The sequence below is a fragment of the Leptonychotes weddellii genome, chromosome 7, assembly GCF_054177405.1.
Source record: "Leptonychotes weddellii isolate Sample4059 chromosome 7, ASM5417740v2, whole genome shotgun sequence".
NCBI lineage: Eukaryota > Metazoa > Chordata > Mammalia > Carnivora > Phocidae > Leptonychotes > Leptonychotes weddellii.
In genome coordinates, this window is record NC_138375.1 from 100,091,885 (window position 1) to 100,112,962 (window position 21,078).

A 21,078-nucleotide genomic window follows, 5' to 3' on the forward strand; every position below is an offset into this window, starting at 1 on the left:
CAGTCATCCTATAGAATGTTACTGAAGCAATGGGACAGTCTGTCAGGCTCCCCTCTTTGGGCTTTGTAGAGAGTCCTGCAGTAGGTCCCACGAATTAGGGATAAAAGGAAATTCTTCGTTCGGCTTTTCCAATTCTCTTAACACCATTTGAACCCCTGGTAGTTTTCCCTCTTGGGAGGAATAGGCTCATTTTAACATCCTTGACATCAACAGACTGTTGGTCACATTCCACCTCTAATCCTTCTGTGGCTGGGAAAATAAAGAAATCTATTATGACTTCCCTAAGGCTAGTAGTTATTGGGAGAGCTAAGAGGAGTAGGCTTAAGAACTTGGCCTCTCCTCTTACAAATGTATTACATCGTGAACTCCCTTGGAGCAAACTCCGGGTGTCTTAGAGGGAGCAAAGAGACGAATAAGAGAGATAGGGACAGAAAGAGATGGTGACAGGCAGTAGCAGAAATATGTGCTTCCTGCACATTTGGTCTTAAGTGAGCGTCTAGGGGTCTTGGGAAGCACCAGGACTTGTCCACCGCAGGGTGCTTGGGGAGGCTGGCAACCTCCTGGGCTCTGGAATGTCAGTTGATTCATTTACGCCACTGACATGTTCTTAATGACTGAGCCACCCAGGCGCTCCAGACATGTGCTTAATGAATGCAGAGCACTATCTTCAGTACTTTTCGAAGTCCCGTATTTAGCCCCACCCTTTTATTGGACAACTTGTTGTTATGATTTCTGCTTTCACTTTTTCACTGATAGGTAGGAGATGGTAATAGTGATGGCCTGATAACCTCACAGGAAGCTTCAGGTTGGTTAGTAAGTGAGCATTTTACTCCAATCAATCCATATAAAGATATAAAGAGAGCATTTATATATTTTTACTCCCTATCAGTGGTCAGTCTTATTTTCTCTAGGTGATGATAGATAGATGTCTATGGCCAATTTACCTCTATCCATTTCAATTTGAATAGGTAGTAAATTTTGTATTTATAATATAATTTTGTATTACGGGAGATGCAGAAAACATAATACTTCCCCTGATGTACTTTTGGTAAAATTGAGGTTAAGCGATTTCCCCAAATTTATTCTGCTATGAAGTTAACTATTAATATAAGCTTTTCAGTCCTTAACCTCATGTTCTCATTGAATTGTTCTACAAAGAAATGATGCTTATTAAAGTTATCTTTTTAATTGTTCACTCATTTCTCTCTGTACCTCTCTCCCCCAAGTAAAATAAATAACCCTCTTTCTTCATTTTGTTGTGAATTCAGTGTGCCCACAATAGGCTGTGGCTAGGTTAGTTAATTACATATTGTAATGGACTTGGGGTTAGAATTTATATCACATTGCGGCAAAAACACTTTCAAATAATTAGAAAAAAATATACTTAATATGAACATTATCATATGAACATAGATCATAAGTTTAGAATCCTCCTGATACATGTGAGGGTGAATAGTGGGTCGAATCTCTGCTGATCATATTCTGATAGCTGCTTTTAAAAATAAGTCCCTGGAACAGCTTGTTTATATTTCATTTGTGTCTTTCTCATGAAGGGTGACTTAATAAAGTAATGGTTATGTGATCTTGTGATTGTTTAATTCCAGTTAAACAGGAATTAAGTTTGTCTTGTGATTTGGGAGAAGAATGGTTTTGTACTTTTCAGTTCCATTTGTGAGGAACTTGTTTTTTTTTCAGAAGCCCCCAAGAAACCTCCTCACTTGACACTTCACAGGGTCTTTGCGCTTTTGAATTTGGGATGTTTTACAAAATCTCTTAGGATTTTTCCAAATGATCTTTAAAAATGGACTCTGTGGAGATTTTAACAATGAAATGAATGATTTCTCTGTTACAATCTTTTAAACACGTTGTCATGATCCAGCGTGGGGGTGGGGTGGGGTGGGGTGGGATAGGTTGAAAAAATAATTATCAGAGAAACCTAAAAGGGAACTAGAAATGTTTTTTTTTCCAACTTATTTGCTAATAATTATTCAGGCAATTTTATGTAGTCTCTTTAGAAATTCTAGAAGCTTTTCCATTTCAGGCTTAATATATTTGGATCATAAATAAATATCAGGTACCTTTTTGGAGGCATTAGAAACTAAATATTATGCAAAGTCTATCCTCTGTTGCGTCAGGAGCTTGAATTGTTTTCATTAAAATATCTGCTATGAAAGCACTGAGATTAGACGGGATGTCAGCTCCCCTTTCCCCCCTGCTATTGAATGTCAGAGATTTGTATTGTTTGTAGGAACTGAGATTTCCTTTTCCTTGGCCACATTCTGATGCTGGTTCCACTGTGGCGGCTCTCCTATTCCAGACGGCTGTGCCCAAGGTAAGTCAGGAAAGGTATTTCAGGAGAGGAGCGTGGGTTTGTTGATGATGTGTGGGGGAAACCAAATGAGCATCTGTGGAAAGAATGTTCATCTTTGTCTGCCTGAGTGTGTGTGAAATGGAAAACAGTTTACATAGTCTAAAGCTCCCACTGGTGTGATGATCAAGCCATGTTTATGGTCAAAATATGACTGAAGGTTTTTCTGAAGCAAAATGTTCTACGTTGTGTGTGGGGCAGGCGTTTGTGTACCTGACTTCCGTTTATGAATTAATAACATTCTGTTCCAAGAAATACTGTCAGGTCTTATAACACCAAGGTTTTGTTTTGAGTTATTCTGGTAGATGGATTATTTTGCTTTTAAATAATCATCCCTGGAATTTCCAAATACAAAAGAAAAGCCACATATAATTTAATTTATGGGGAGATGCCTTTTTTGTCGATGTAAATCTTTCAGAATTGACTAATAGTTGCATTTTCTCTTAACAAGTATCATTCCTTTTCTAATTTTTGGAATGACTTTATAGTCATTTATATGTCAACAAAATAGATTCAAGCAAGTTTTATGAGCGGGACTCCAAACAGATGAAAATAAGCAAAATCATGAAACAAATCAACTGAAATAATTGAGCTGGAATATACTATAAATAAATAAAATGAATGAAAAAATTATATCCCTAAAGAATTATTGATGGTAAAATAGAGATCCTCTGAGGTTACTCTCCCTGGATAATAATAGAATTCTGCTAAAACCAGTGAGGTCCTTGTGAGAGCAGTTTCTTGCAGCTGAAGAAGGGAACTGGACCCCATAGCTTGGTGTCCTCAGTGTGTACTCAGGTATCCCTTGCTCCAGCACGCTGGGTTGAAATAACACAGAGTAGCAAATATTTAGAATGAGTTTTATGTGTCTTTGGGATTTTTCCTTCCCCACCATTGGTAAATAGCATATTTCTTCCCCCAATCTGTGACCTTTGAGATAACTTCCCTTGTTAAACACCCACTGGTTTGTATGGGTGTTTGTTTTCTTTCTTCTCTCCCCCACCCCGCATTTCAAAAGCTCTTTTTGTCTCCCTCTTCAACTGCTTTCAGCGAAGAGCAAGGTCTTCAGATGAGACTCCTGTCTGTAGTTCTGAAAGGAGGAACTCAGAGGTGGAGGAATTAGCAATCACAAACATAAGCCTGCCCATGTGACCCAACAGAAACATGTTTTTTTCATCGTAAATTACGCTTCAATATTACTGGTTGTAACTTTCATACATCAAAATGAAATACAGGTTAGTTGAGAGGCTGTTCTAAAGTAGATAAAATGGTTTTATTGGTTGGTAAACTGATCTGTGTGATATTTGTGGATTTGCAGGGGCTCCATATGGACCTTTTGAAATAAAAACATTATACTAGAAATGGATGAAAACCTGCCATTTGCCCTGCTCCATACAAACTGGGATACTTAGCAACTGGCACAGAATCAGAAGCTGGAGGCTACGGAATGGTAGCCAGGTGCTAATGGTGCTCATTTATACCAGCGCATCACGTTTCGGCAATAATTTGCAACTCCTGTCTGTCTGTGCCACCCCTGGAGAGCTTGCTCAGGCTGTCAGAAACCTCTTGTCCTGTACCTCCATAGTTTTCTTGTCCATCTGTGTGTAGTTTTCCTCTGGGGGGTTTTCTCTCTCATTTCTGGGCCACCATGTACCAGGGGGAGGGGGTAGGACAGAATGAGGAGACCGGGGTGAGGAGACATAACAGGGTCCATCAGGCTGCACCAGAGGTATTAAATCGGGTTAATGAAGAGCTTAGAGAAACCTGGCTCCCCATCTGAATTCTGTTACACATTAACTGTGAGTTAGCCTCCATTTGCTTAGTGTCGTGCATCATTTCAGTTGTTATTTCTTCAGTCACTCCTAGTGCTACTGGTACTAGTGATCATTTGTTGTATCGGTGCAGCTGAATTGGATTTCAAATTATTGTGTCAACCAATTTATATTCTCTTGTGTAGGTATAGCAGCATGGGGGGACAGTGGGGTTGTGCTAAGTTAATATATGGTAATACTATTTTATAGTCTCTTTATTTCTTGCTTGTTTTTTCATTTAAGAAATTGGTGCCCGGGCCCCTGCGTGCTCAGTTGGTTAAGCGTCTGCTTTCGGCTCAGGTCATGATCCCAGGGTCCTGGGATTGAGCCCCGTGTTGGGCTCCCTTCTCAGCGGGGAGCCTGTTTCTCCCTCTGCTGCTCCTCCTACTCGTGCTCTCATTCTCTCTCACTCTCACACACACACACACACTCAAATAAAATCTTAAAAAAAAAAAAAAAATTGGTGTCAACATCTACCCATGCCTTTAAATGTTCTTCTTTAACATACTTCTTTATATATGGGTAACATTTTATGGTTAGATAGCATTCACTTATCCCATCAAATTTAAATTCTTTGCTACTGTAAAAATTGTGTATTTCCTTGTAGCTATATCACAGTTGTTTCCTTAGGAAACTCTTCTAGAGGCAGAGCTGGCAGATGAAAGAATGTATTTATTTATAGAGGTTTAATTATTTTTGTCAAATTGGCCTCCAGAAAGTTTTCTCCTTTCAATTTATTCTCTTCCTAGTGGTGCATGAGAGGGCATATTTTCCAGTATCTTAAGTAGTACTGTTTTTTAAAAAACTCTGCCAATCTGATATGGGGGAGATGGTATCTCATTGTGCTTTTATTTGCATTTCTTAAAATACTGGTGAGGTTGGACATTTTTTCCTTTGTAAATTGCCTTTTAATTGGTCCTTGCTTTTCTTTTGGGATGTTTATTTTTCAGTTAATTTTATTGAAGTTCTTTATGTAGTACAGAGAGTATTCTATTTGTCTATAGGTTTTCTATAATGTAAATATTTTTCCTATTAGACACATTTTGAGTTTTTTCCTTTGGTATATTTTTACATGAGAAATATTTGTGCATGTGGTTGAATCTTAATATGTTTTCCTTTTGAAGTTGCTGCCTTTGGTGTTGTGTTTAGAAAAGATTCCTCCATCCGAAGATTGCACACAGTTCTCCTAGCTTTTCTTTCAGTATGTTTTTGGTTTCTTGAATTTACATTTAAATCTTAATCTGTCTGGAATTGTTTTTTGTGTAGGAGTATGAGAATAGGACTTTTTAAACTGTATTTTTGCAAATACGTTTCAATTAGAAAGACTGAAGAAAGAAACAAAGATTAATTGAATGTTCTTCCCTTTCCCTTTTAAGCTTTACCTGAACAAACATAATACAAAATCCTGGATGTGGATTTTCTATCTTTTTCATTGATTTCTCCACCTCATTTTTAATTTTTGAATCAATATCACATTATTTTAACTGTTATATTGCATTTAAATATCTGACAGCCTGAATCACGCTTATCTTTTTCAGAAATTTCTTGGCAATTCCTTGCACCGTCTCCTGACCAGATGGTTGTCATGATGTCTTAATTGTTCATTTTACCATTGGTCTCACTTCTAATCTCTTCTCAACAGAGTTGGCTATTGTTCTCAAACACAAATTGGATCATATTACTCTCCTGCTTGTCGTATATACTTCCAGCCATTTTTACAAACTAAAAATGGGCATGTTGCCTATCAGAGAATTTTAGACCTGAAGTCCCAGCAATTTCTGTGCTTCAGAGTGTTCATGGACACTGTACACACTATTTTGGTGAATGTGTTTTTTTTCTTTTTTTTTAATTCCTGAGAAGCCGGCTAATAGTTTTACTAGATCTTGAAATAGCCATGACCCCAAAGCAGTAGTAAGGTAGAGAGACTCCTCGGCTCATAGGAGCAGGCTCTCCGTGGGTAGACTCTGCTTACCTCCCTCACCCCTCCTACACCGTACTTCCTGCTTCCTACCCCTCCTGAACTGCTTACCATGTACTAAACAGTCTGCTGATTCATGCCTCAGTGCCTTTGTACGTGTTATTCCTTTTCCCAAAGTGATCTCCCCCACACACGTCACCCATCTGGAAAATGGCTGCTTGTCCTTCAAGAAATGATCAAAGGATCTTGTCCTCTGAAACCTTGCCTAATCTCCTTAGGCAGACCTCATCACCTTCTCCTTGTTTTTTTTTTTTTTTTTTAATCAGTGCATTTAGTCTTTATTTAATCATTCCTCTTATACTACCAGTGGGTTTTTTTTTTTTTTTTTTTTTGGCAGAAACCAGGGAAATTTTGAGTACAAAGGAGAGTGGCAGGGTGAGTGAAAGCAAGTTATGGTGCTCTTGCAGTCCCATGTGACTGTTATGGCCGGAGTTCAGGAGACCGCAGTGTGGATGGAGGAAGAAAGTGGAATTGAGATTTAGTTTGAAAGTCTGGTGGACAAGATTTACTGATTAATTGTTGCAGGGGTTGGGGGGGGTGGGGAAAGAAAGGGAGAAATCTGGTGTGATCTTCAGGTTTCTGACTCAAAACACCTGGCTGGATGGTGTGGCCATCATTTTTCTTGTTGAGCTTACGGACTCAGTAAGGTTTCATCCAATGATAATTGCCAACAGTCCTTAGACACCACTTTTCCTGACTTGATGCAAAGGTAGGCATGACGACATGTGGAATAGTGTGGATAATTCCTCTATTGCCCCTTGAGATGGGGACACTGGTGGCTTGTCATGTGGTAGGCACAGAGGTGCAAGGGAAAGCCTTCATGGAGAAGATGTATCTTGAAATGGATCTGGAATAACAAGGTAAATTTAGAATTATCAGAGATGGAGTAAAGTTCATGTCCACCACCCATAATCCATTGTGTTAATTTTCTGGGATGTCTGTGATCCTACACAAAACAGGTGTTTTTCCAGTTATAGAAGCTTTGATATTGGAGTAAAAACAATGTTTATTAATTGAGCTAAGTGGAGTCTGCGAATTTACAACTACGTTTGGTGGTTATCAACTACAACCTTCTGGAGACGTGAAATATGTTGAGCTGCCTTATTCCTTTTTAAAGGCTGCATGACAAAAAAAAAAATGACTGCTTGGTGTTCTGTTGCTTATATGTCACATCATTTCTGTACCCCAAACCTTCCTAGTGGACATTTGGGTTGTTTTAGTGTTTTCCTATTTCCAACAGTGCACACGTGTGCAAGTGCATCTATAAGCCAGAGCCCGAAGCATAGAATTATTAGATGAAAGCAGTTAACCAATTTTTCACTGTGAAAGTTGAGCCAGTCTACCCTCCTGGCAGGGTCTGCAACTTCCTGCTTCTTCACAGCCCACCAACACCAAGCGAGTGCTAATCTGATGGCGGCGGCGGGTGGGGGTGGGGGGGCAGATGCTACCTCATTGCTATTTTGATTGTTTCTTTTTGTCGGGAGTACCTGGCAGCACCTTTTCCCTGTTAATATTTCAATTTCCTTTTCCCACTGTTAGCTACTCTTGAACCAATGGAGAGAAAGTGGTGACTGTCAGAAAAAAAAATTGGCTCACTTTTCCCTGGTATCTCTGGGCACTGAATAGAGGCCCCAATTTCCCATTCTCTGGAGACTGACTCACATTACTCAGATAACAGTCCCTATTCCTTCCATAAACATTTATTGAATGCACACCATATGCCAGATTCTGACCTAGGCGCTGAGGTAGAGGTGGGGAGAACAGCCAATGACCAAAACAGACGTAAAATCCTGCCCTTAAGCAGCTTACCTTCTAAAGGAGAAAGCATACTATGAGTAAATTAACTAAGAAAAAAAAAAAAGAATTGTCAGGTGGTGATAATAACGTGAAGAAGAATAAAGCAGATTCAGGGTTTCAGTGGTGGGGGTGAGGAGAGGTGCTACTTTACCTAAGGTTGTCAAGAAAGGCATTTCCAAGCACTTCTTCTTCGTTTTTCTCCTCTTTGTGCTCTCATGTACTCCTCCCTTTTTCATTCTTAATACTTGTTCAAGTGTGAATTCTCCGATAAAGAATAGGGCTAGAGCTTTGCTTATTGACCTTCCCACAGTGATTGCATTAAAATGACACCTCTTCAGTATGAATTCTCTGGTGGGTTGGAACAAATGAAGGCTATCTAAAGACCTTTAAGTTCTGTTACATTTATATGGTGACAAGGAGCACCAATATCTAATGTAGAAAAGGTGTGAAATATTCCAGCATTTACTGCTAATATTCCAGCCCTCCATGCTCACAGTGTCAGCTGCCTCACAGAAACCTGATGTCAATCACAAAAGAGAGTTTCTCAATGGGACTGGTTTATGGATTTTGCCTTCAGGACAAAGGCAGCCTTCATTTGCAAAAATTTTTCTCTTTGAGGGAAAGTGGAACTGCAAATGCATCATGGCCTCCATGGCTTCTGAGCATAGGATGTCTACAACAGGGTTGGTCGAGAAACAAAAGTTTTTATTAATTTATCAGGATGCTCATGAGCTGGATAGAAAAGCTGTAGGCTTTTCACCATGGAAGCCATGGTAACTGAATTTCCATAATGGATATCAAAGATCTGAAGAGTATTCTCAATTTACATATTCTCTCTCAATTTATGCTCAAAGAAAAGGTATTAATAAAAATTAACATAAGGAAAAACCCCAGTGTATTAGGAATATTCAATATCAGCAGACCAATAATACTGGAAAAGGCTACCAGTACATTCTTAGGCAAAAGTCATAGAGGAATTTTGGGTCCAAAGTTAAGAGCATCTACCCACCACCAATTTTTAGTGAAGCCACACACTAGCCACTTAGCTCTTCTTGTGATCTAGAGTCAACATAAAATAATAATAACAGCCTTTATTTCTTAAATGTCTTATGCAAGCCCCTGTGCTAAGCACTTTTTATATTATCCAGTACATTCTCACAGCAAGCCTGAGAGGTAGGTAATTTCCTTACACCGTGTAGTTGAAGAAACTGAGACAAGTGACCTGCGAAGATTAAATAGTTCATAAGTACTGGAATTGGGATTTGAGCCACATGTGTCTGATTTCAGTGCTTGTGCCCAACCAGTTTTTACTAAGTACCTCCACAGGGCCCAGCGATAGTTTAAGAAAGGTGCACATACATTTAGGCATTAGAACAACCAGGTAAAGTAGATGTTCTGTTGAAGAGAAGGACATGAGGAGTAGAGAGGTGAAGTGTGTCAAAGTCACATGTTTTAGAGTCAAACTATGAACTCAAGACCTCTGTCTCCAAACCCAGTGATATTTTGTTTTTGATTTTACTTTATCACAGCGATCGTGATATTCTTCCGGTTGCCTGCTTCTTTGAGGTAAAGTGCTAATTAGCAGAGATTCCTAGAAGAAAGGTGTTAAATATCTGCACTTTCAGAAACCACCCTGGATTTTCCCATCATTTAGGGCATTACTGTGTTGAATCTAATTTGGAGCTTCTAGAAACCACATGAGTTCTGTGGGTAGTGTTCATTATGCTTCAATGAACTGAATGGTATCCTGGTGGTGCAAGAACACTCAGACTGCTTCTAAACATGTGGGAATGCTGATTGCCACCTGCAGATAACCTAGGCAGTGGGCAGTCAGACTCCAATTCTGAAGGGTTTGCAATGGATGGGTATTTTTTGATCTCCCACCCCCAGCTTTATTGAGGTATAACTCACAAAAGTAGAAGATATTTAAAGTGTACAGTTGATGATTTGATGTATATATACACTGTGAAAAGATCCCCCCCTTTCAGTTAATGAATACATCCATACCTCGCATTTGTACCTTTTTTTTTTTTTTGATGGAATGTTTAAGTTCTGCTATTTTAGCAACCTTCAGTTATACATGGCGGTGTTGTCAAATAGAGTCAACATATTCTACATTGAATCCTCCCACCCTGTTTATCTTACAGCTGAAAGTTGGTACCCTTTTGCAACCTTTTCCTATTATCCCGCCCAGCTCCTGGCAACCATTTTTATATTGTTTCTGTGAGTTCAATTTTTTTTAAAGATTCCATGTATAAGTATTACAATGTGGGTTTTTTTTTTTTTTTTTCCTGTCTGGCTTATTTCACTTGGCATAATATCCTCTAGGTTCATTTACGTTGTCTCAAATTAGAAGATTTCTTTCTTTTTTAAAGGCTGAATAATCCATTGTGTGTGTGTGTGTGTGTATCATATTTTCTTTATTCATCTGTAGACAGATGCTTAATGTGTTTCCATACCTTGGCTATTGTGAATAACGCTGCTATGAACATGGGAATACAGATCTCTCTTTGAGATGATTTTGTTTCCTTTCAATGTATACCAAAAGTGGGATTGCTGGACTATAATGGTAGTTCTCTTTTTAATTTTTTCAGGAATTTCCGTACTGTTTTCCAGAGTAGCCATACCAATTTACATTCTCACCAACATTATATAAGGGTTCCCTCTTCTTGACATCCTCGCCAACATTTGTTGTTTCTTTTTGATAATAGACATCCTTACAGTTGTGAGGTGATAGCTCATTTTGATTTGATTTGCATTTCCCTGATCATTAGTGATATTGAAACCCTTTTATGTTCCTGTTGGCCATTAGTATGTTGTCTTTGGAAAAATGTCTCTTTAGGTCCTTTGCCCATTTTCAAACTGTTTTGTTTTTGTTTTTTTGCTATTGAGTTGTATGTGTATATATTCCTTATATATTTTGGATATTAATCCCTTACCAGATATATGGTTTGTGAAGATTTTCTCCCATTCTATATGTTGTTTTCTCATTTTCTTGATGGTTTTCCTTGCTTTGCAGAACTTTCTGAGTTTGATGTAGTCCCACTTACTTTTGCTTTGTTGCTTTTACTCTTGGCATCAAACCTAAAAATCACTGCCAAGACCAATGTCAAGGGCTTACTACATTTTCTTCCATGTGTTTTATGGTTTCAGGTCTTAAGTTCAAGTCTTTGATCCATTTTGAGTTGATTTTTATGTATGGTGTAAAAGAAGGGCCCCGGTTTCATTCTTCTACATGTGACTGGGCAGTTTTCTCAAAACCATTTATTGAAAATACTATGCTTTCCCAATTTTATGTTTTTGGCTCCTTTATCAAAAATTAATTGACTGTATATGCATGGGTTTATTTCTGGAGTCTTCATTTTGTTCCATTGGTCTCTGTGTCTGTTTTTATGCCAGTACTAGACTGTTTTGATTACTATAGCTTTGTAATATAGTTTGAAATCAGGATGTAAGATACCTCTAGTTATGTTCTGTCTCAGGATTGCTGTGGCTATTCAAATTATTTTCGTTCCATACCCATATTAACATTGTTTTTTCTATGTCTGTGAAAAATGTCATTGGAAATTTGATAGGGATTGCATTTAATCTGTAGATCACTTTGGCTAGTATGGATGTTTTAACAATATTAATTCTTCCAATCCATGAAGATGGACTACTTATTTGTGTCACCTTCACTTTCTTTCATCAGTCTTAGAGTTTTCAGTATACAGATCTTTTACTATCTTGGTAAAATTTATTCATAAGAATGTTGTTCTTTTCAAAGCTATTTTTTTTTAAGATTTTATTTATTTGGGAGCAAGAGAGAGGATGAGTGGGGCGAGGGGCAGAGGGAGAAGGAGAAGCAGACTCCCTGCTGAGCAGGAAGCCAGACATGGGGCTCGATCCTGAGACTCTGGGATCATGACCTGAGTCAAAGGTAGATGCTTAACTGACTGAACCACCCAAGCACCCCTCAGTGCTATTTTAAATGGAATTGTTTTCTTAATTTCTCTTTCCAATAGTTAATTGTTGGTGTACGGAAATACAACTGATTTTTGTATATTGATTTTGTATCTGAAACTTTACTGAAATTGTTTATTAGGCCTAACAGTTTTGTAGTAAAATTTTTAGGTTTTCTATATATAATATGTCTCTGAAAATAGAGTCAGTTTTATTTTCTTTCTTTCTGATTTGGATGACTTTTATTTTTTTTCTTGCCTAATTGCTCTGGCTAGGACTTCCAGTACTATGTTGAATAAAAGCAGTAAGATCCTTGTCTTGTTCCTGGATCTTAGAGAAAAGTTTCAATCTTCCACCATTGAATATGATGTTAGTTGTGGGCTTGTCATATATGGCATTCATTATGTTGATGCACAGTACATGTGTATGCAATTTTTTGAGAGTTTTTATCATGTAAGGTTGTTAAATTTTGTCTGCATTTATTGATTTTTCTGCCTTTATTCAGATGATCATATTTTTTTGATCATATTATTTTTATATTTCATTTTGTTAATGTGGTATATCACATTGATTGATTTGCAGGTGTTGAATCATCCTTGCATCCCTTGAATGAATCCCACTTAATCATGTTATGTGATCCTTTTAATGTATTACTGAATTCTGTTGTTAGTGTTTTCTCGAGAATTTTTGCATTCATTGGGAATATGGCCTGGAACTTTTATTTATTTATTTTAGAGTTTATTTAATCTCTACACCTAATGCGAGGCTTGAACTCATGAGCCCAGATCAAGAGTCCCATGCTCTTCAGACTCAACCAGCCAGGCATCCCTGTAATTTTCTTTCATTATAGTGTCTTTGTCTGAGTCTGATTTCAGAGTAATGCTGGCCTTATAAAAGGAGTTGTTCCCTTTTCTTCTATTTATTGGAAGAGTTTGGGATTAATTGATACTAGTTTGATTCTATCAAACAGTCTTTAAATGTTCTTTAAATGTCTGGTCTTAGACTTTTTTGTTGGGAAGTTTTTGATTACTGATTGAATCTCTTTACTAGTAATTGGTCTGTTCATATATTCTATTTCTTGATGATTCAGTCTTGGTAGGTTGTATGTTTCTAGGGATTTACTGATTTCTTTTAGGGTGTCCAATATTTTGGCATGTAATTGTTCAAAATAGTCTCTTCCTTTGTATTTGTATCAGTTATTATAGCTAATCTTTTATTTATTATTTTATTTGAGTCCTCAGAGACTTTGTTCAGGCGTAGCTTTACATTCAGTGTGTATATGGGAGGAGGGGAGCTCAGGAGTCTCTTATGTCATCGTCTTTGTTGACCGTCTCTTGATTTCTTTTTAAAACCAGAGCTGGATTAAATCAATTCTTGATCTTAACCTATTTTGAAGTCTACTTGTAACACATCATGAGTTGTTTTGGCTTTTTATCATTAATTTTTAAATATAAGTATGGTGCTCTAGTATTCAAAGTGTAGGACTTTGTGTAGGAGAAAGTTTGTTAATTTCTTAAAGATATTCAATAGATCAGGGAAATAATGAAAACAGGTAAATTTCTAAGATCTTTATTGAGGATAGTGTTGGAAATTTACAATACAATTTAACTGATGTTTTACTTTGCTTCTGGGATATTAAATATTCTATGTGATAAAACAGTTTTAGTAATTTCAGAACAAATAATACAGTCATAGTGGTACTACTTAGGATCAGTGGATTGTCGTCATTCTCAAGAAACTTTTTCATATCAGCACTCTTCTTCTGGAAGAGATTTAGAAAAGCCAGAAAACTTTAATTCACAAATTATAAGTGTTCAAAATACTGATAGATTCAGGTGAATTGTCCTGAGGGAAAAAAGAAAAGAAAAGCTACCCTGGCAGGCCTTTTTAGACTTTCATTATCTATTTATCTATCTGAACTGTTTTTTTTAATGGAACAATTACTTGTGCTGTGTTCCATTTCCCTACCAACCCTGGCAGGTTTGTTTCTTAGCTACATATCCTGGAACCTACAAATGAAACTGGAGGCCCTGAAAAAATAAAGATCAGTCTTTTTGTTCTCTTATATAAATGTAAGCTTAGCAAAGAGTGCTATGGAAAAGCACTCAGCTTGTACTAAATAAAAAAGCACTAAATAATTCTCAAATTTACTCAAGTTGAAATAAAATGGAGTGGAAGGAGGGATTCCCAAATTTGAAATAATATCAGTATTCTAAAAAAAAAAAATCTTGAAAGTAATATGCCCTCATAGACTTCTAAGCAGAGTCAGGAAACATTTGTATTCTTGGCTGAAGGTTTAACTAATATAAATTGTCATAAAACATCCAAATGTAAACCTAAGCTTTCACTTAGGCATAAGAAAAACAATGTGAAAGCTATAAACTTCTTATAATGTCTGATCAAAGATTCTCTTGAAATTTAAACATTTTATTTATATCTACCAAGCAGGTATTTTAGAAAAGGGGAAGATTAAGAAATTTAAATTTATGCTCTAATAGTTGTTTGACTTAAAATATTTCTTACATCAAAAAAATTCGACATAGATATAGTAATAAGAGTTGAAAATCACATAACATATTCCCATAAACCACTTGAAAGGAAGCATCTACACTGGATATTCTTAGATGGTTTTTCAAGTTTAGTTTTACATCCCATAGGGGAAAGAGGTACTTCTGTATTTCTGCAAAAACAATTCTGGTATAGAAGGTTATAATCTAACAGAAAACAAATCTCACAGTTCTCCGTCCAGTGTTCTCTGCTCTTGTATACTTGCTTTTAATACTGTACCATCAACCTGTGTTCTGGGCAAAGTATATTCGGTTCGTATTTGTAATCATTAATCATTTCCTGCTTAGTGAGATTAACTGCTTTTTGCATTTCTACATCTCCTTCAGCATTTTTTTGCAGTGTGCCAAGACCATTTATTTGACTTACAGACCTGTCTCCCAGAGCTAGGGAGATAGAAGGAAGTCCTTTCTTCTTTACTTTGATTTTTCCCATTCACAGTAAATTAAGGATTGTTACTGGTGCAGTGAGACCTGGAAGCAGGAGTGAGAGTTGCTTGGAATTAGGGACATGCAAAATAGATTCCCTTTCTACCGTTAAAGACTGTTAGGATTCCAATGAGCTTTGTCTTTTGCGTCTATGTAATACAGAGATGAGAATACTGATGTTAAGAGATTATTATGAGGATTAAATGAGTTAGGTAAATTGTCTAACAAGGTGCCTGGTACATAGTAATCATACTGATAGTAATCATTTGATCTCCTTGTTGGACATTGTTTTGAAATGAATACCTTGACATCTCTTTCTTTTTTTTTTCTGGAACTTTTCTCTTTGCAGTTTATCTGAATTACAGGACTTCTTTTCCTTTTCCCCCTCTTCCCCCTCCTTCTTTTTTTTTAAGTAAAACTAAGTTGTATTTCACCTCATTGAAAATCACTTTGGTTTAGTTTATTTCTTGTACCCACTTAAATCCAGGAAGTCTTTTTTTATCATGACCTTCAAAATTAAGGTGATTTATAAAATGTATGCTATTAACTCTGCCTTTTAAGACTCATACAAAAATTGAGACAGAATAGGAATGTTTTGGTTCTTCAGCCCAGTGACATGTAATCTTATTTGCCATTGTTTTTTGGTTTCAAGTCATTTAGAAAGGTGATAATCCCCATCACTTGTGAATATGTGTGAAAAATAATTTTTATTTCAAGATTTTTTGTAGTGTCAGATCTCACAACTGTTTACACCTTCGTATGTCATGTTTTAAGGTCTTTTTGCGTTTTAAGCCTTATCTTCTTTCTGTTTAGCAAATCCCATTCATCTTTCAAAAAGTTGATTTGAATTGTCACCTCTTGAATGAAGAGTTCCTGATTGTTCCAATCAAAGGAGAGCCCTGATCCTTCTTTGAAATCTTATAGAGTAACCATAAAATTTATCCATTTTTTTCAAGAGTGAATGGGGGCCTTATTTGTAGTTTCATTGGGACAGTAGTCATAAACTGGAACTGTCATGGGTGAAAAGGATGGATTGTGACCCAGGTTGTTGTATTTTGGGACGTGTTAATACGATGGGCTTTGAGCTCAAGTTGATCTCTCTTCCAAATCTGGTTCTCTGCATGACTTTGGGAAAATTATCTTATCCTTCAAAATTCATTCATTTTTTGATGGCCATTTATTGACCTATTTGATGCTGTGCAAAGGGTGAGGAATTGGTAGCACAAAGATAAATATATACGGTCATTGCTCTGATGTAGCTTATGTCCAACTTTCAACTACAGAATGGGGCTAAGAGCAAGCAAAACATTCTGGATTGTGAGGAATAAATGAGATAGTACTTAGGGAGCATTTAGTAGAATCACTAGTATATCGGAAGTGCTCAATGGTAACTATAAATTTCTTTGTATTTCTCACATGTTAATTATCAGATACTCTATACACAAGTATAAGATTTTTGAGGTTAAAAAGCAGTTCCTTTTTTTTTTTTTTTTAAAGCTTTTATTTATTTATTTGACAGAGACACAGCAAGAGAGGGAATACAAGCAGGGGGAGCAGGAGAGGGAGAAGCAGGCTTCTTGCTGAGCAGGGAGCCTGACGTGGGGCTTGATCCCAGGACCCTGGGATCATGACCCGATCCGAAGGCAGACGCTTAATGACTGAGCCACCCAGGTGCCCCTAGAAAGCAGTTCTTATTAATGTTTGCATTTCTTAAGACTTCAGCATTGTAGCCTCCCATTGTTTGAATTTAAGTAAACCTCACTAAAGATCAGGTATGAAAATTTTTCTATTTGTCCCTTTTGCTTTTTTGTTTCTCTGTTGATTCTTCCCTGCTCTATTTGGGTTATTGGAATTTTTTTCAAAGATCTTATTTATTTATTTGAGAGAGAGAGAATGAGTGAAGGGTGGGGCGGTGAGAGAGGGAGAGAATCTTAAGCAGGCTCCATACCCAATGTAGAGCCCAACAGGGGGCTTGATCTCATGACCCTGAGATCATGACCTGATCCAGAACCAAGAGTCAGTTGTTCAACCAACTAAGCCACCCAGGCACCCCTCTTAATATTCTGTTTTTAACTTTGATTTTCTGCAGTTTGACTGCAAACTGCTGGGATATGGTTATCTTTATATTTATACTTCTTGGAGTGTGCTAAACTTCTTGGATTGGTAAGCTAGCATTTTTCATCAAATTTGAGAAGTTTTCAGGCATTATTCCTTCAAATATTTTGTCTGGCTAATCTCATTCTCTTTTCCTTCTAGGATTGCAATTATATTTGTGAAAAATTATTTGATATTGTCTTGCCTATCCTTGAAGCTCAGTTCATTTTCTTGATTTTTTTTTTCCTGTTCATTTCCTAGATTGAATAATTTGTTTTGATCTGTTTTAGGTTCTGACTTTCTTTTCCGCTATCTCCAGTTAGCTATTATGCCCATCCACTAACTTTTTTCATTTCATTTCAATTGTAGTTTTCAGTTCTTGAACATCATTTGGTCCTTTTTTCTGCTTACATTCCCTCTCTGTTCACTAAGATCAGATTTCCTTTCATTCTTTGAGCATATTTTTCCTTAATTCTTTGAATGTATTTATAATAGCTGTTTAAAGTTTTTGTTAGGCCAATACCTATGCCTAATTAAACCTTAAACCATTTTGGGGTTTATTTTTTGCTTGTTGGCAGATCACATTTTTCTGTTTGTTTGGTGAGTTTTTGATTGACTTTTGGAAATTTTGGATAATGTTATAAAGTATCTGGATTCTGTTTTCTTCTTCTGAAGAATGTTGATTCTTATTTTAGAATCTGTTGAATTATTGGCCAGTTATCTTGAATATGGTTTAATGCTTCATTAGTGCCAATCTCTAGGAAGCCAGGGTGCTTCCCAAGCCCCTTCAGTTTGTTAGTATTCCATGTGCAAGAGAAGATGTTTTTCTTGAGCCTTTGTTTTAAGCTTTGTTGGGGGTCCTAGGACTCAGTTTAGGATAGGGCTTTACTTGTATAATGCAGTGACTTCCTGCCCCAAGTGCCTGGCACAAGTGTTAATAATGTATTTATTCATGAGATCTCTTGCTCGTACAGGGCTCAAACTCTAATCATGTCCAGCACCGTCTTTCCTCTAGCAGTACTTGACCTCTGGTATCTCTGTTCTTTCAACCCCATAATGTTTACTATCTGGTAAGCCTCAGGTGTTTTCATCCTGCAAAGGTATGGCCCAGATCTCAGCCACAGACTTGTGGAGACTCCCTCCTTAGACTTCTGGGAATTTCTCTGCATAAATCTTTGCTCTCTAGGATTCTGCCGTGTAGAGTCCCAGTCAAGTCAGCTGCCCTGAAACCTGCTCTCTATCTGTTCAGCTTGACATGACTGTTGTGCTCTGCTTGGCTTCATCTCTCTGTGTCATGTTAAGGAAAATATCCTTAATTAGAGAGGTGGACAATCATGGGGTTTACCTTGTGAGTTTGCCTTTTCTCAGGGACTGCAGAACCAGACTGGCCTGTTGTATGCTGCCTGAAAACAGTTTCCTTATGCATTTTATCCAGTTTTAGAAGTGTTTTCTGTTGGAAGACTCATCTCTTATAGTTGTTCCATCATAGCTGGAAGCAGAAATACACAGGGTGACACTTTGTTTTATAATTGTTTGCGACTTAAAATGCATGCTGCCTATCTTAAAAATTTTTTGTGTGATTTTAATTTTATTTGTGATCAGAGAATAATAAGGTCACATGGGTAAAATTCCAAAACTACAGAAAAATAAATAGTCATAAGAGTTCAAAAGTGTTACTGGTTTCTTCGTGTACTCTTTCAGAGACTTTATATGTCCCTGAGAAAAACTAAGAGGGAGAAGATTTTATATACATAAGATTATATACATCCTATTTGTTTCATAAATGGTATTGTGATATATATATGTATCTATATATATATATGCTTTTCTGTATCTTACCCTTTTTCTACTTAATTAAATATCTCGGAGGTTACACATAAAATTTCTCCATTTTCTTTAAGACCTCCATGTTTTTCATTTGTATAAATGTGCCACAAATCATCTCACCAGATCCCTATATAGGATTTTGCTTTTTGGTTATTATAAACAATGTTCCATGAACTTCCTTGAACATACTTTTCAGTACAAGCCAGTATTTCTGTAGGATAAATTCATAAAAATGCAATTTCTACCTCAAAAGATATGTACCTTTGTCATTTAGCTCAATAATATCAAATTTCCCTCTCTGGTGGCTATAGTCTTACCAGTACTTTATTGGAGAGATGCTGACATTTTTGTTGTGCCTCCAGTGTTCATTTTCTCTATGGTACATCTAGAAAATTGGCTTCAGCTTTTTTTTCTTTTAATTTCAGTATAGTTGACACACATTACATTAGTTTCAGGTGTACAACATAGTGATTCAACAATTTTATACATTATGCTGTGTTCACAAGTGTAGCTACCATCTGTCACCATACGACACTATGAAATTATTGACTATAATCCCTATGCTGTGCTCTTATTCCCATGCCTTTTTCCACAGTAGGAGGCCTGTATTTCCCAGTCCCCTTTACCCATTTTGTCCATCCCCCCATCTCCCTTCTAGAAGCCACCACTTTGTTCTCTGTATTTATGGGTCTTTTTCTGCTTTTTATTTGTTTATTCATTTGTTTTAGTTCTTAAATTCCATATATAAGTGAAGTCATACCCTGTTTATCTTTCTCTGTCTGACTTACTTTACTTAGCGTAATATTCTCTAGGTCCATCCATCTTGTCACAAATAGCAAGATCTCATCCTTTTTGATGGCTGAGTAATATTCCATAGGGTGTGTGTGTGTGTGTGTGTGTGTGTGTGTGTGTGTGTGTGTTTGTGTATACCACATCTTATTTATCCATTCATCTATTGGTGGACACTTGGGCTATTTCCGTATCTTGGCTATTGTGAATAATGCTGAAGTAAATATAGACATATGGCTTTTCAAGTTAGTGTTTTTATTTTCTTTGGATAAATACTCAGCAGTGGTGGAATTATTGGATCATATGATATTTCTATTTTTGGTCTTTTGAGGACGCTCCATACCATTTTCCACAGTGGCTCTACCAGTTTACATTCCCACCAGCAGTATATGAGGGTTTCTTTTTGTCCACGTCCTTGCCAATGCTTGTTATTTCTTGTCTTTCTACACTTGATCTTAGCCAAAAGGCCGAGAAGCGATTATTTCTTGTCTTTTTGATTCTAGCCATTCTAACAGGTTTAAGGTGAATTCTCATTGTGGTTTTGATTTACATTTCCCTGATGATGAGTGATAGTGAGCATTTTTGATGTGTCTGTTGGTCATCTGTATGTCTCCTTTGGAAGAATGCCTAGTCAGGTCCTCCGCCTGTTTTTAAATTGGATTTTTTTTGGTGTTGAGTTGTTTAAGTTCTTTGTGTAGTTTGAACATTAAGCACTTATTAGCTAAGTCATTTACATATATCTTCTCCCACTCAGTAGGTTGCCTTTTAGTTTTGTTGATGGTTTCATTCATCATGCAAAAGGTTTTTATTTTGATGTAGTCCCAATTGTCCATTTTGCTTTTCTCCCCTTGCTTGAGGAGATATATCTAGAAGAATGTTGCTACAGCTAATGTCAAAGAAATTACTGCTTTATACTCTTTTAGGAGTTTTGAGGTTTCACATCTCACATTTAGGTCTTTAATCCATTTTGCATTTTTTTTTTTTGTATGATGTAAGAAAGTGGTCCAGTTTCATTTTTCTGCATGTAGCTGTCCAGTTTTCCCAACACCATTTGTCCCCATTGTGTATTCTTTCCTCTTTTGTTCTTTTGATCCATGAATCTCTTCTTGTGCCATGCTTCTGCATTTTATTCTTATTATTTTTATTCTGAATCAGTTAGTAATCTTTCCCTGATTAACTCATAAATTTCTTATTAAAATAATGGGGGTGAGCATCAGTGATTTATATCAATTAGTGATTGCATTACTATTAATACTGCTATTATTACTACTACTCCTGTGGTTCATTTCCCTAATATTCCAGATACATACCAGCTAATAATTTCCATTTTAAAAATGCAATTTTAGGGGTGCCTGGGTGGTTCAGTCCATTAAGCATCCAACTCTTGATTTTGGCTCAGGTCATGATCTTGGGGTTGTGAGATTGAGCCCCATGTTAAGCTCCATGCTGGGTGTGGGACCTGTTTGGGATTCTCCCTCC